This window comes from Marmota marmota, unplaced genomic scaffold (genome assembly GCF_001458135.2).
Source record: "Marmota marmota marmota unplaced genomic scaffold, marMar, whole genome shotgun sequence".
NCBI classification, from domain to species: Eukaryota; Metazoa; Chordata; class Mammalia; order Rodentia; family Sciuridae; genus Marmota; species Marmota marmota.
In genome coordinates this window covers 11,390,099-11,403,122 of record NW_026000119.1, presented here as the reverse complement: position 1 = coordinate 11,403,122, position 13,024 = coordinate 11,390,099, and the positions used below count along the sequence as shown (strand labels likewise).

The 13,024-nt window shown below is 37.3% G+C and overlaps 1 protein-coding gene across 2 annotated transcripts in view; it reads right to left on the bottom strand.

Moving 5' to 3' along the window:
* Window positions 1-12,739, bottom strand: part of Sparcl1 (SPARC like 1) — a 40,142-nt gene extending 27,403 nt beyond the window's left edge. The window contains exons 1-2 of one of the 2 annotated variants that reach the window (XM_015499144.2): window positions 12,320-12,739; window positions 1,426-1,539 (exon numbers count right to left, since the gene is read on the bottom strand). The gene's annotated coding sequence lies outside the window, so the exon portion shown is untranslated. The remainder of the gene's footprint in view (window positions 1-1,425; window positions 1,540-12,319) is intronic. The other variant, XM_015499143.2, reaches the window with a different exon arrangement.
* Window positions 12,740-13,024: the final 285 nt, after the last annotated feature.

Genomic DNA, 13,024 nt, shown 5'->3' with positions numbered 1-13,024 from the left:
TTATATTTGATTCACTCAATAAAAACAAACTTACTTGTCTGATAATCTTTAAATTTTTAGCTTTTTACATGGATCTAATCCCCACTTAGGAGATAAGAAAATTCCTGAATGAATGTCTTTCTATTCTAAGCTGAGAGGTATTTTCATATTATCTTTAACTCAAAGGCGCAGCTAGGATGCTGAGAATCCCTTCTGTAGCTGAAGGGAGTTGTCTATGGTATAGAACAAGTATAGAGTTTGTGGTGTAACTTTGGGTGGCTGGTTGTGCAGGCATTTTGAGAAGCTCTGCATGGGCCCTGATTGCTTCCAGCACTGTCCCAGGATGGAACTGTTTTTTTTTTTTTTTTTTTTTTTTTAGGAGTCTTGTGTTTATTTCCATTCTGAAATTGAAAACACAATTTAAAGACAAAAGATGGCTGTGCCATTTAGAACAATTCAAGCAGGAAACCACCTCATGTTTCAATTATAAAGAAGATGCCTGTGTTGAATTTCTAATGTCTGGACAATGTGGAACAATCCAATGTTTAGAATTTAGAAGACTTTGACTTCTTCTATTGTTTTCTGCTTTGTCCTTCAGGCCAGTCATGGGGCATTTTGGGCTCATTGAGCTAATTGTATTTGCCACACATTGATGAAAATAATTTCATGGCCTTTAGAGTCTTACTTGAAGAACTGAACAAATGCTCTGACTTGCATAAATAAGAGAGTAGAACTTACTGGGAAATGAATTATATTTTGAAAACAAGTGAGTGTCATATTGAAGTCTCAGGGAGACTTAATTCGCTGATGTTTGCAAAGTACTTTGAAAATGAAAACCATGATGTCCTTGCTCAATATGATGAATACCATTTATTCTTGGATATGTAAAAAGTCACTTATTTTAGATATTCAAATTTGGTGTGCTGTGTCTACAAAATGCAGGTTGTTATTTTGCAGAAAGAGAAAATAAAATTCTAGATGAAAAATGCACAAATAAGATGAATTTTTGAATATACATCATTATTATTCTGGAAGATTTAAATATGTAACATCCATGTGAAATTAGATAAATGTTATTTCCCCAAATAAATAAGCTTAGTCAATGATGACAGCATAGTATGAAATTGGAATATTTAAGTTCCAGGCCTGAGATGCCTTTTATCAGCCAGGAGATTTTGGTCAAGTCACTGGTTTCTTTTTCTACAAAAACAGGAGAAATAATAATATATTTTCCATTTGTCTTCTAGAGTTGTTTTGAGACTGAAATGTAATCATATAGTCATTTGGCAATTTTAACAACTATAAAAATAAGGCAAAAAATATCATTTCTTGGTATACTTTAAGGCAGAAAATGGCTTAACACCAATAATTAATAATGCACAGAGACTAATTTTCTTGTTACTTAGTGTCCTTCAGTAATTTCTTCCTTTTTTTCCCCCTTCATACCTCTATGTATTTTCCTGAATCTTGAGAGGTTGAAGATGAGAAATGGTGGGAAACTTCAAAAAGGATCTTGTCCTGTTAGGAACAGGATCTCTTCAACTACCAGACTTCCCAGTGCTGGAAATTGAAATGTTAAAAGATGACAGCTAGACTGCATTTTGTATACCAGGCCATTTTGGGGAAACTGAGATTTCAAATGCCTAGAATTTGGAATTTCCAATGTCCAGACTACCCAGTGTACCATTAAAACAAATAACTAGATGAAACATTTAGCATGACAGAAATAGGTCTCCCACTGAGAAATAAGCATTCATAATTGTCTGCTCTGATGCACATTGTATAACTGTCTTGAGACAATTTCTTACATTTTCATTTAATACCCATAAATATTGTGGTACAGGGAAGATGGTTGTAAATTCCTTATAACTCATCTCATGAAGAGGTGGTCTGATTATTCTCTCCTTGAATCTGGACTGTCCTTGGTGACTTGCTTGACATAGTGACTGAGATGGAAGTGATACATATTTTGGGACTTTTGAGGCTAGGATGTAAGAACTCTGGAGTTTTTATCTGGATCTCATGGAACAGTTGTTTAGGAGCCCTGAGCCACTTGAAGAGAATTTCATGCCACAGAAAACCATTTAGCCACTCCTACTGACCCCTGCCTTTTATTTGTCCTTGCAAAGTACAGGACATGTGAGTGGAGCCAAGTGGGAGACTCTAGATCAGCCCATCTGCCAACTGAGTAACCCTGAGTGACCTGCCCAATTTTGTGACCCACAAAATTTTGAGACATTACAAAATAGTTATTATTTTGTCATTAAATTTGTAACTATTATATGTGAAAGAGAACTCAAGTATATTCATTAAGATATCTTAAGGCTAGAAACACTTATGTTCATCAAATTTTATTGAAAATCTACATTTTTTTTTCACACCCTAGTGGAAGCTAATACTATATGTCGAGTACTGTGGTAAGCACCTCACCGATGTACCACTGGTGCATTCCTGTGACCTCATGTCAACTTCGTAGCAATATCCATCCAATGGGAACTTTCTGAGCATCCTACTTTGCTAGGGTTCATAGTCTTTTCCATTATGCACATTCCAGTCATGGAAATCAAAGGACATCCCAAAAGGATGGTTTTTCAGGGACATTCTCAATGATCTTACTGTCTCTTTCTTGCTTAGAAGAAATTAGTACATCTCTTCTATAATGGGTAATTGAGGAATTTCTTTAATTACATTTAGATGAGTCCTACAGTCTTCTCATAGGCAAGATGGTGCCATGACCACCTTCCCACACCTCTTCATCATTCCTTTCAGAGCTCCTCATCATATTGCTCACTAATCTCACTGTGTCTCATTCTAGAACTCCATAAGGCATGGATCCATGAGGCTGTTCTTTGTTTTCTCCTCAGTCATTTGTCTTCAGAAGCCCCTGTCCCTCCCTGCTTCATAGTGTACTGGGGGGAATTATTTTGGCCATATTTATTTTTCTTTGCTATCCTTCTATTTCCTCTTTCTTTGTGATTGCAGTGTTTCCTCACATTTATATTAATTTATACCCCACACTATGTTTTGTGTATTCTTTGGGGTATAGATATTTGCATACAGAGTGGATGTACCACAAAACTAAGAAGTTTGAGTTTTAGGATCTTTACAAAAGGCTCTACACAAAGTTCTATACATGATTTTGAGTCTTCTATTTTTTTAAAATAAGATCCCACACATTGTATGAACTCCTGGTTTCACAAACCCTGTGCCACTCCTGAGTATGGCACACCTGAAGGCCTGTAGCATTTGTAATGTCTATTTGTAATGGATATAATAATGTCTAAATCATTTGCTTCACAGTATTAATAGCGTGACAACTCTTTTTTAAAGCCTATGCCCCCAAATGATCAAATAGATTAACCCTATTCTTTTTCTGCCTTTAGCTGTACTACCCTTTAGTTTATTTTAATTTTCTACCTCCTTGGAATTTCTTTCCTCTGAATGTCTGATTGTTGGCTTTCTCTTTTGCCTGATTTATTTGAATTTCCTTCATTAGTTAAACTCCACCAGTATAATATAAAACCTCTTTGGATTCAGTGGAAATTGTCTCCCTTTTGTTAATAAGTAAGTCAGTTGTTAAATTCTGCTACTTGGGAGAGGAATTTCAAGTGCTTTCAGCTCTGTGAATTGACCAAGAATTATTCACTGGGAGAATTCTCTTCCAGGATTAAGAAAAACAGCAAATAATACCTAATAACAGTTCCCAGTAACCTCATTCTCATGGTATTTGGACCTTCTGGGGAATAATGGTGTGCATTGAGGAGTTTGTAGTTCTGATGTGAACCACGAATGAAGCACTCACTGCAAGCTGAAGGCCCTTCAGGATGCAGCCTGTGGAGGAAGCTCCTCATGTTCCTTGATTGGGCCCAGTGCATTTAATAAGGGAAATGACTCCTTGCCCAGTGGGATAACATTTTTCTTTGCCCACCTTCCTGAAAGAAGCAGATATGATAAATCCTAACAGATTTTGGGTCTGGAGTTGGAGAAGTTCTTTGAAAATAGGCTAAAAAGCTGTGGCTTATTTATGCCTTCAGAGGGAAAGCTCTAGGAAGCTCCTTCAGGCAAGGGAAAGACAGCTGGTCCAAGGCTATTCTTTCTTCTTGTCCCACCCTGGGAGGAAATGATCCCTGTGAATATCTAGTCATAGCCTCTCATGGGTGACTCACCACAGGTTTAGAAAGTGTTCTCTCATCTATTCCTAGGATCCCTGTGGCCTCTGCTTAATCTGTCCATACTTTGGAAAATAATTACTTAATTACACTCTTCTCAAGTTCCTAAATTTGAGTTTCCTGACTCAATCCATCACTTTCTTATTGGGTTCTTGTCTGATTTAAAATTTAGGATTCATTTGAATATCTGCTGCCAATGAAGCTGCCTCCCTACTGTCAAAAGTGCTCTGTTTTAAGTCATTGTAGAGCCATCTTAACTGTTGCACTTGGTTTTTAAAATTTTTAATTAATTCTTATTTATTTATTTACTCAGTCCCCAGGGCACCATGCATGCTGAGCACATGCTGTACCACTGAGCAACAATCCTAGCCACTAATTTCATTTTTTAATGAAGTGTAGCAGTCTTCATCTTTGAAGACAATTAGAAGCTACAGGATATTCAAGTGTGATAAGCCCCCCAAAACATGATTTTGCTGATATCATCACAAAATTTGAAAATGCTGTGGAATGAGGAACTTTAGAAAGAAACATGAGCAACTAGACCTAGAAAATATTGTGTTGAAAATGAACATTTTTTACTTTATTAATACTTTCCTTTTCTCTTTTCATGGAGTCTCCAACATGTTGACACCAGGGTAGGTATGGGACCTTGGGAAGTAATTAGTAATTTTATTATTTCAGAAATTATAGATTTGTGGTAGGTACATATATAATATGTATTTTCATAAATTGAGAATGGTACCTGTTTACCTCAGGTTTTAGGAATTTAGGGGTGACCCTTCCCCAAGATGCACTGTTACTTCTCACTAATCTCAAGTGACAAGTTTGGCTAAAAGGGTAGCATACAGCATTAAGGGTATCAGAGTATAGGAGAATGTTGCCCTTCTTTCTTTTTAGCTCCCTTCTTTCTTTTTTCATATTTATCGTGACATTCCACGTTCGATAAGAAAAGTTATCTTATTGAATAGGAAATGTGTGTGGAGGGAGTAGATGCTGGTTCAAGATTTACTTTGCCCACTAATGGATGACTAGAAAACCCCCAAACTTCTCACATCAGATATAAAAATAGTTTTCCTTTTTATGGGAGCATGGGGTACTAGTAGATTTAGAACCATTGTTCTTAAGCAAGGTAAACCAAGGTCACTGTAACCTTTCTGCAGAGTCTCCTAAGAAAGAAGGCAGAACAGGCATATCCCCTGCTTGAAGCCCTTTTATTTAGCTTCTCTTTGTATTAAAAGGATTGGCTTTCACCACAGGAGAGGTTGTAATTTGATTTCACCATGAAAGGAAGTAGTAATTAGATTTCTCAGCAGCTCCACAGCCTGTTTCCCTGGGAAAACAAGGAAAAGGGCCTGAATATCCTTTCAACTAGCTGGAAATGTAGCTCAGCCCAGCCTGCAGACTCTGGCCTGAAAGGCTCAGTGGAGTAGGCCATGTACATAGCACCTACTCCCAATCTCTGATAAAGAAATTCCCACTTTGGCTTCTAAGACCAAGTGCTTGGTCCTTCAGGTGGAAGCTGGAAGAGTCTGTGTGTAATTGCTAAATATTGCTTGGGAAATGTGTTAGGTAGGAAACATAGGACATTCCTCCAAATGAAACCCTCCGACTAATCTCTATCTCTTTGTCCTGAAATTTGTATGTTCTGGAGAAGAAAAGGGTGTCCAAAGTCTGGCATACCCTAAAACATCATTCTCCACCTAGATAGGGTAGTGAATTTACACAAACAACCAGAATCTATTTGGGGTCCTGTGATTAATATTGTGCTCTTTCTTGTAATTGAATTCACTTCAGGTTTATAGTATTTTTCCAGAAATTTAAACTAGAGTAAGATTAGGTGAGAGCAATTTTTTTTCCAATTTCTTTTCAGTTTCTTGGTTTTTAGAACATTAATTAGAACATACATTTAAATATAAAGATATACATCTTATTTTTGAAGTTCTGTGTATTGCCCTGTCATTTAAACTTACTGAGCATAAACATGTCTTCACTGGGCAGCTTGCCTCATTGTTCCTCTTCTCTTGTTTTCTCTCTCTTATTCTTTTTCTCCTAAGAATTAACAAGCTGGGAGAACACTGAGCTGGGGTTGGAACAGTCAACCACACCTCTGAAAGAATTGCTCCTTTCTATTGGCCACATCAATGGTTCTTTGGCAATTTTAGTGCTGGTAGTTTTGCATCAGATCTTTCTTTCTTTCTTTCAATGTTTATTTATTTTAGTTATAGGTGGACACAATATCTTTATTTTATTTTTATGTGGTGCTGAGGATCGAACCCAGTGCCTCACACATGCTAGGCAAGCACTCTACCTTTGAGCCACAACCTCAGACCTTGCATCAGATCTTTCTAGCTGAATTTTTCTCTTGTTGCCTTGATTTCCAGTTGCTGACTCGTTTACTGGCAGCCTCAGCAAAACTCTAATGTCTTCCTTCCCTTCTAGAATATGGGGACCTGCTTCAGTGTTTTTGGTTTTCAAGGCAGATGATTATGGCTTAGTATATTTTTCTCATTTCTTCTAAAGTCAAATAACCTAAGAAAGACATATCATGTATCCTAGAGAAAGGAGACATTTGCTTTGACTCTTCTCCCTGCTATTTTCTTTTTCTTCTTTATTTCCTGGAGGATGTACATCCACACATCCAAATAAGGTCAGGTATCCTCTGTTGAATTCGTTTATATCAGAGGAAGCCTGTAGGCTGCTATTTTTAGTAGTTATTATAACTATGGAAAAATTCCCTTTCTGGGAAAGGTGGCAAACAAAATGATTATTATGGGTACTTCATAATCAGACTCAGACAGAACATGCTCCTTCACCTTGTCTTTACATGAGAGTCAAAGGCTTTGTTATCAGAGACTAAATCCCTTAGTCATATTTTGGCTACTAAATACATGCTGTTACCTGATCCAGAGTTAACACTGATACTTTGGGTGCTTTTAAAGTATTAATGAGTCTCTGGGGAGAGCTCAATGGCTTGGCTTCAAGTCTTCTTAAGGATGAAAACAAAGCTCTTCTATTTTGAGTTCTCTGCTGAATCACCACCTGACATCAAGCTGTCCCTGCTCTGGGAATGTATATGACATGCCCTGACTCAATGATAAGCTTTTCTGGATCTCTGACATTCATCTGCCCACCATTCTTCCTAAATGAACCTACCACCACATGGGGCTCAGCTAAGGACAGACATAGCTCCTGCCTGTTGGGGCTTTTGAATCAGGAAATCAGACTGAAATAGTCTCAAGCAATGCTTGTTTTGTTCTTAGGAAGGTCACCTTGGCAGAAGGGATGATAAAGGAGCTAAAAGATATTTGAAGAAGACTCAGTCACTATTCTTGAGGTATGACTTAATTACTGTGAGTGTTGAAATTACACACTTTCAAAAAACCACACTTATAGATTCAAGTGGTTTTACATAAGCCTTTTAAAGAGTAGTGGAAAAAGCAATATGGGAAGTAATTAAAATGTGGAGAGCATCATCACAGAACGAGGACTTATGCCTGGGGATTACATCTGCAGCATCAGCAGGTTTTTAAAAGGTGTGTTATAAACAACCTGCACCAAGATTGATGATGTGCTTAGTATTAGATAATTACAGAGTGGATCTGGTGCATCCTGATGACACTGATGTAAATGTGGATGTGTATGAAAAGTTTTCACAAAATTGTCTCAGGATGTGTGAGACACTTTTTAAAGTATAAAAACATTTGAGATGAAATAAGATTTTAAATATGTATGTGTAAAAATAGATCAAGTATTCTAACTATACATTATAATACATTATCCATTTGAACATTCAGGTTGGACAAAATTTTTCACTAGAAAACTGAAGATGGCCTTGGATTCAAGGTCATCTTATATTGAGCATATGTAATTTTCCTTAATGTGATGATTTGATTAATGATCCTTTCCCTAAGGACATTGTAAGCTCCTCAAGGACATGGCCCTCTCTGGCTTGGTTCCCTGTGCATCTGGCATTTCACAGCATGTGGAATACTGGGTAAACACTGGGTATGTTTGTTGTTTGAGACGCCAGATAAAAAATATTATTTACACAGTTGCATGACCTAGAAAACACTTGAGACTCAAAAAAAAACAACTTTAATACAAAGCATTCTCATGAATGATGCTTTAATACCTCTTGCTTTGGTGTTAATCAAGATGAGAAGAATATTCTTTACTTTTTAATAGAGTAGAAAATTCATAATTACTTCTTTTTTTCTCTTTCGAAGTCAATGCTTCACATTTATGTGATGATATTTCAAGGCCACTATAACAATGTGTTCACTGGGAAATTCCAAGTTGAAAAAGAACTATCAGAGTTAGACCCAACCGTGAAAAGAACTGTAACAACTATTACTTACTGAGCATTCACATCCATCATTTCAGTTAATCCTACAATGATTTTATGAATTAGCTGTTATCCCCATATAACAAGGAGGGGAAATTGAGGCTCTTGGGCTTAGCGACCAGCCTTTACCACGGGTTAGATACTGTCATAAGTTTCATATGCACACTAGTTCATTCAACTCCCATGATAATTTTATGACTGTTATTATCTCTATTTTACAGATGAGAAGACAGAGGCCCAGAGGGGATAAGATTAAAAAAACTAGAGAGGGTGAGTGCCAGGATTTGAGCAGAGGCTGTCCAAGCATTCCCCTGAATAGCACGGGTGATGAGAAGAGGCAGTGGGAACTTGGAAAGTGGACTGATTGTGGTGTGCAGTATGTATTATTAAGTGAGGCCATTTCTATTTCTCCTTCTTTGCCTTCCCAGTTGTTTTTTTTTTCCTTGCACCCCCATAGTAGGCTGGCCTCGGTTTTAGTTGCTTTCTTGTTCATTTTCTAAATACCTATTCACTGAATCTTTAAAGGAAACACTTAGCTACTGCTACTGGTGTACATAAGTTGGTTGCCTAATAGGAAAGGAACAAGCCAGGACTGGAGACTTCATTTCTAAAGAAGGATTTTGAAGCCGACTAAGCTATTTCACAGAGCCGGTCATGACTCGGGGAGTCTCTTTATGCTCTTTCATCGCTATGACGACAGGCTGCTCCTGCTTCACAGAGCCAGAAAAAGCAGCTGACATCTCAATGCTAGGAACATAGTGGGGAGGTTAACAAAAAAAAAAAAAAAAAAAAAAAAAAACAAGAAACAAAATAAAAAAATCCCTTTCTTTTGAATTTCAGTGAGAGAGGAGAAAATACCCTCTAGAGTAAGTCAAAACCCCTATTCTTGTCTCCAGAAAAGATGTGAAAGGAGAAAAGTTGGGGGCCTTCTCCCCTGTCCAAGTGGGCCAATAAAGCAGGACTGACTGCAGAGCAGCAGGTCTTCTCTCTGCCTCATGGTAGTTGCGGCAGAAAACGCTCCCTGGTGACTTGGATGTTAAGAAGCTGCTAATTGATGAAGTAGTGGAGACCCACAGTAACAAACATCTCATGTTGGAGCCCCCCGGGGGAATCCAGTAGCACCAGATTTACTTTTACATTTCTTTGGATTAAAAAAAGGACAACTCACAGAATATTTCCTTCTTGATCTCTAGTTTTACTCTTGAAACTGTCATTTCAAGTGTATAACATGTATCTCACTGGTATATGAGATTTCTTACCAATAACAGGTAAAAATTTTCCGTGTGTCTAGTATTCTGCTAGATACTGTACTTTGTGTTAAAGAAATATCTTATTTGACCCTTATAATGACCTCATCCGTGGACATTATTATTATCACTTTGCTTAACAGACAGGCAAACTGAGTTCTGGAGGTGTGAAGGGACTGCCTAAGCTCACACAGCTTGTGAGAGGCAGAGTGAGGATTCCCAGGTCAATAAGACTCAAGGCCATGCTCTGTCCACTGGGCTGTGCTGATTCAGAGGCACAGACCTGGCATCAACGTATTCTTATGGAGCAACATATACAAGTCCAAGGAATAAGCCCTAAGGGAAAGCTAGAGAAAGCTCCCTTCCTAAAGTTTTGACACAGACACATAGGTAGGCCAGTACTTTTGTGTTAGCTTTGATTGATTAGTTACTATGTACCAGGCACAGCTACCTTCTTCTCTTAATTCTCATATAACAAATGTCTAAGGTTGCTACTCATTTAAGATACTGAGTCCCAAAGATTTTAAGTCATTTGCTTAAAGTCACAGAGCTATTTAGTGGTAAAGTCTAAATATAAATCAAATCTATATGGTCTTAAATAAAGCAGACCTCTATGGTCATGTAGAAATAAGATTCCACAGTCTTATTTGCTTTATTAGACCAGCCCCCTACCTTTGTAACAATTGGTCAAGACCACACACTCTGTTTTCCGGAGTTGTGTCCATGTACTGATGCCCAAGACAAAAACCAGGCCAATGATAGTTGGGACCATCATTGTGAGCTCAGCTTTTGGCAGAATATGCCCTGTGAGACATATAAGAACAAGACTCTGGCCTGGCTGAGCGTCTTTCAGAAAGCCAGATCCATCAAGGTAGTTCTCCTGGATTTATGGGGTTCCATTTTCCTCCACTGAAGATTGTTTCAGAGTGATATATGAAAATGAAGTGCACCTCAAGTCTTTTAACAAGTTGTTTATATTTTTGATGGAAAATGTTCCCAACATGTTCTGGACATTGTACTTAACTAAAATAGCAATGTCCACATACTGCTACAAGTCAACTGAGTAAAAATAACACTCAAGAGGAAATGAAATGAATAATGTTTTGGAGTTGTTCAGATATATCACTTATGCATTTTATTTCTGTCATCACTGTTTATTACTTTTACTTAGTTGATACATGAAACTGAGCCATGAGAAGAAATTGGGGATTAAATCCCAAAGGACCAGGAAAAAAAAACCCTCAAGTATTCTAATTGCTCAATGGCTGTACAAAAATTCTCTAAAAGAAAAAGGCAAGGTTCATGAATGACATGTATATAATCTTTTCCAAACTATGGAAAGCAGCATTAGTTAATCGAATAATAAGCAGATGAGATAGATTGCTCTACTTTGCTAGATCTTGTGGGATGATCTGAAATATAAACATAAATCTTTCCCAGGAAGGGTTCCTTTTTAAAAAAAAAAATGTCATAGTTAACAATAGTCATAACCACCAATGTTTAACTGAGTGAGCTGTGAACAAAAAAAGCTGTTATACATGAGAAAAGGGGAGAATAAAAAAAAAAGATTTTGCTGAGTTGGACTGAGTGAACATTTCTATTCAGTGTACTTAGGCCCCAGACCAGAGGAGAGTGCAGATACATTGCCAAGGTGACATATTTAACCTCTGCAGATGAAAGGCAATGCAAACGAGATACTCCTTCTGCAGTACCCTCGGTGTACAGTTTCAGCAGTATTGATCTGCAGTTGAAAGCAGAGTTTTCTCCTGTAGGGTAACCTTTAATGCCTGGAGGAATGAATAAGCCCTCCTTGCATTATTGCTATATTTTAAAAGATAGAACCAGAAATGATAAAACTTTATAAGAACTATTGTATGCCTTTAGCTTTTAAATTCTCTTTCCCCCTTTTTGCTTTTCTAAATAAGACTTCATCAGGAATCAGAGAAATTTTATGTCCCTGTGTGTGCATCTTAACAAATGATAAAAGGGGACAAAAAACAGTTATAAACCTATAAAAGGAAATGATGAAAGAGATAACCTAAAATAACTTAAAAATAACAAAGAAAAATAAAGTATGAGAGGGATTTTCTTACCTCAGCAAAATGTTCCAATTCTAAATTGCTGTTAGATACACACCGGAGCTATGGAGTCATTCTAGTGATTGAATGACTAGATGATTTAAATATCAAAGACATACACCTTAAAAAAACTGTTTAATTAACTTCCCCTATGGTTGATCTCACATTTTAGTGAAGTATTTCTACAAAACACATTTCAGGATTCAGACTTCATCAAGATCTGAATGCTACTCCAGCTAACAATAGTTCTGTTTCTCTTCTTGGTCTTTACTAAAACTATAATTCATTAGTACTTGCTACTTAATCTTGTAGGAAAAAAGGAAACATGAATAACAAATGGCAAAATTCTCTGTTCAGTAGCTTTTCTGTAAATTAGGTAAAAAGCCTTTTTTAAAAAAATAAATAACTTCATATTATTTAGGCAAAAATATTAAACAGCGCTATCAGATTCATGTAAATCAGCTTAACAAATGCAAATAGACAATAAATTATAAAATTTACCTTTAGATAGGTGGCTGGATGCAGAGCGTTGGTAGAAAACTGAAGTTGAATCCCCTCTTTGCGCACAGCCAGGAAATAAAAGTTTGACAAATACCCAAGAGAAACTCTTTAAATCCCTTCCATCGTTAGCTGTGCTTCTTTGCCCAGAAGCACATTCAAGTCTATTGGACTTGAAATTCTGCTGCTCTGTCAACTAGTCAGGGTCTGAAGTGACAGACGAGAATTTGGAGGTTGGCACCAGGGAGTATTTCAGACTGTCATCGTTTTTGTTGCAGATTCCTGGATTTCTCTAGCAGGCTGGCCTCCCACTCTGAGGGCAGGGTGAGTTTTGCAGGCAGTGCAAGCCCGAAGGGAAAGAGCTAATTCTGCTGGCATGCATGGAGTTAACAGTCCTCTCCTCAAGCTCTTGTTCTCACAGGCTCATAACTTGGCCAGAATATAAGCACTTGGCTCTTTATGCATTTTTCCTTAAAAAAAAAAAAAAAAAAAAAGAAAAACAGCTCTGAAGGTTTCATAGGCAGGATGGCTTTATGGGGGATTTTGATTTTCAGACTGTGAAAAGAAACTTTTTTGCTGTTGTTTCTTCCAAAAGGCAGTTGGGGAGCAGGAGTTACAGAGGGGAATAATTGCAACAGATGCATTTTTACATTGCTCGATTGGAAATTGTTCTCCCAAATGCAGTCTGAATTTTAATCATGGGGGTGC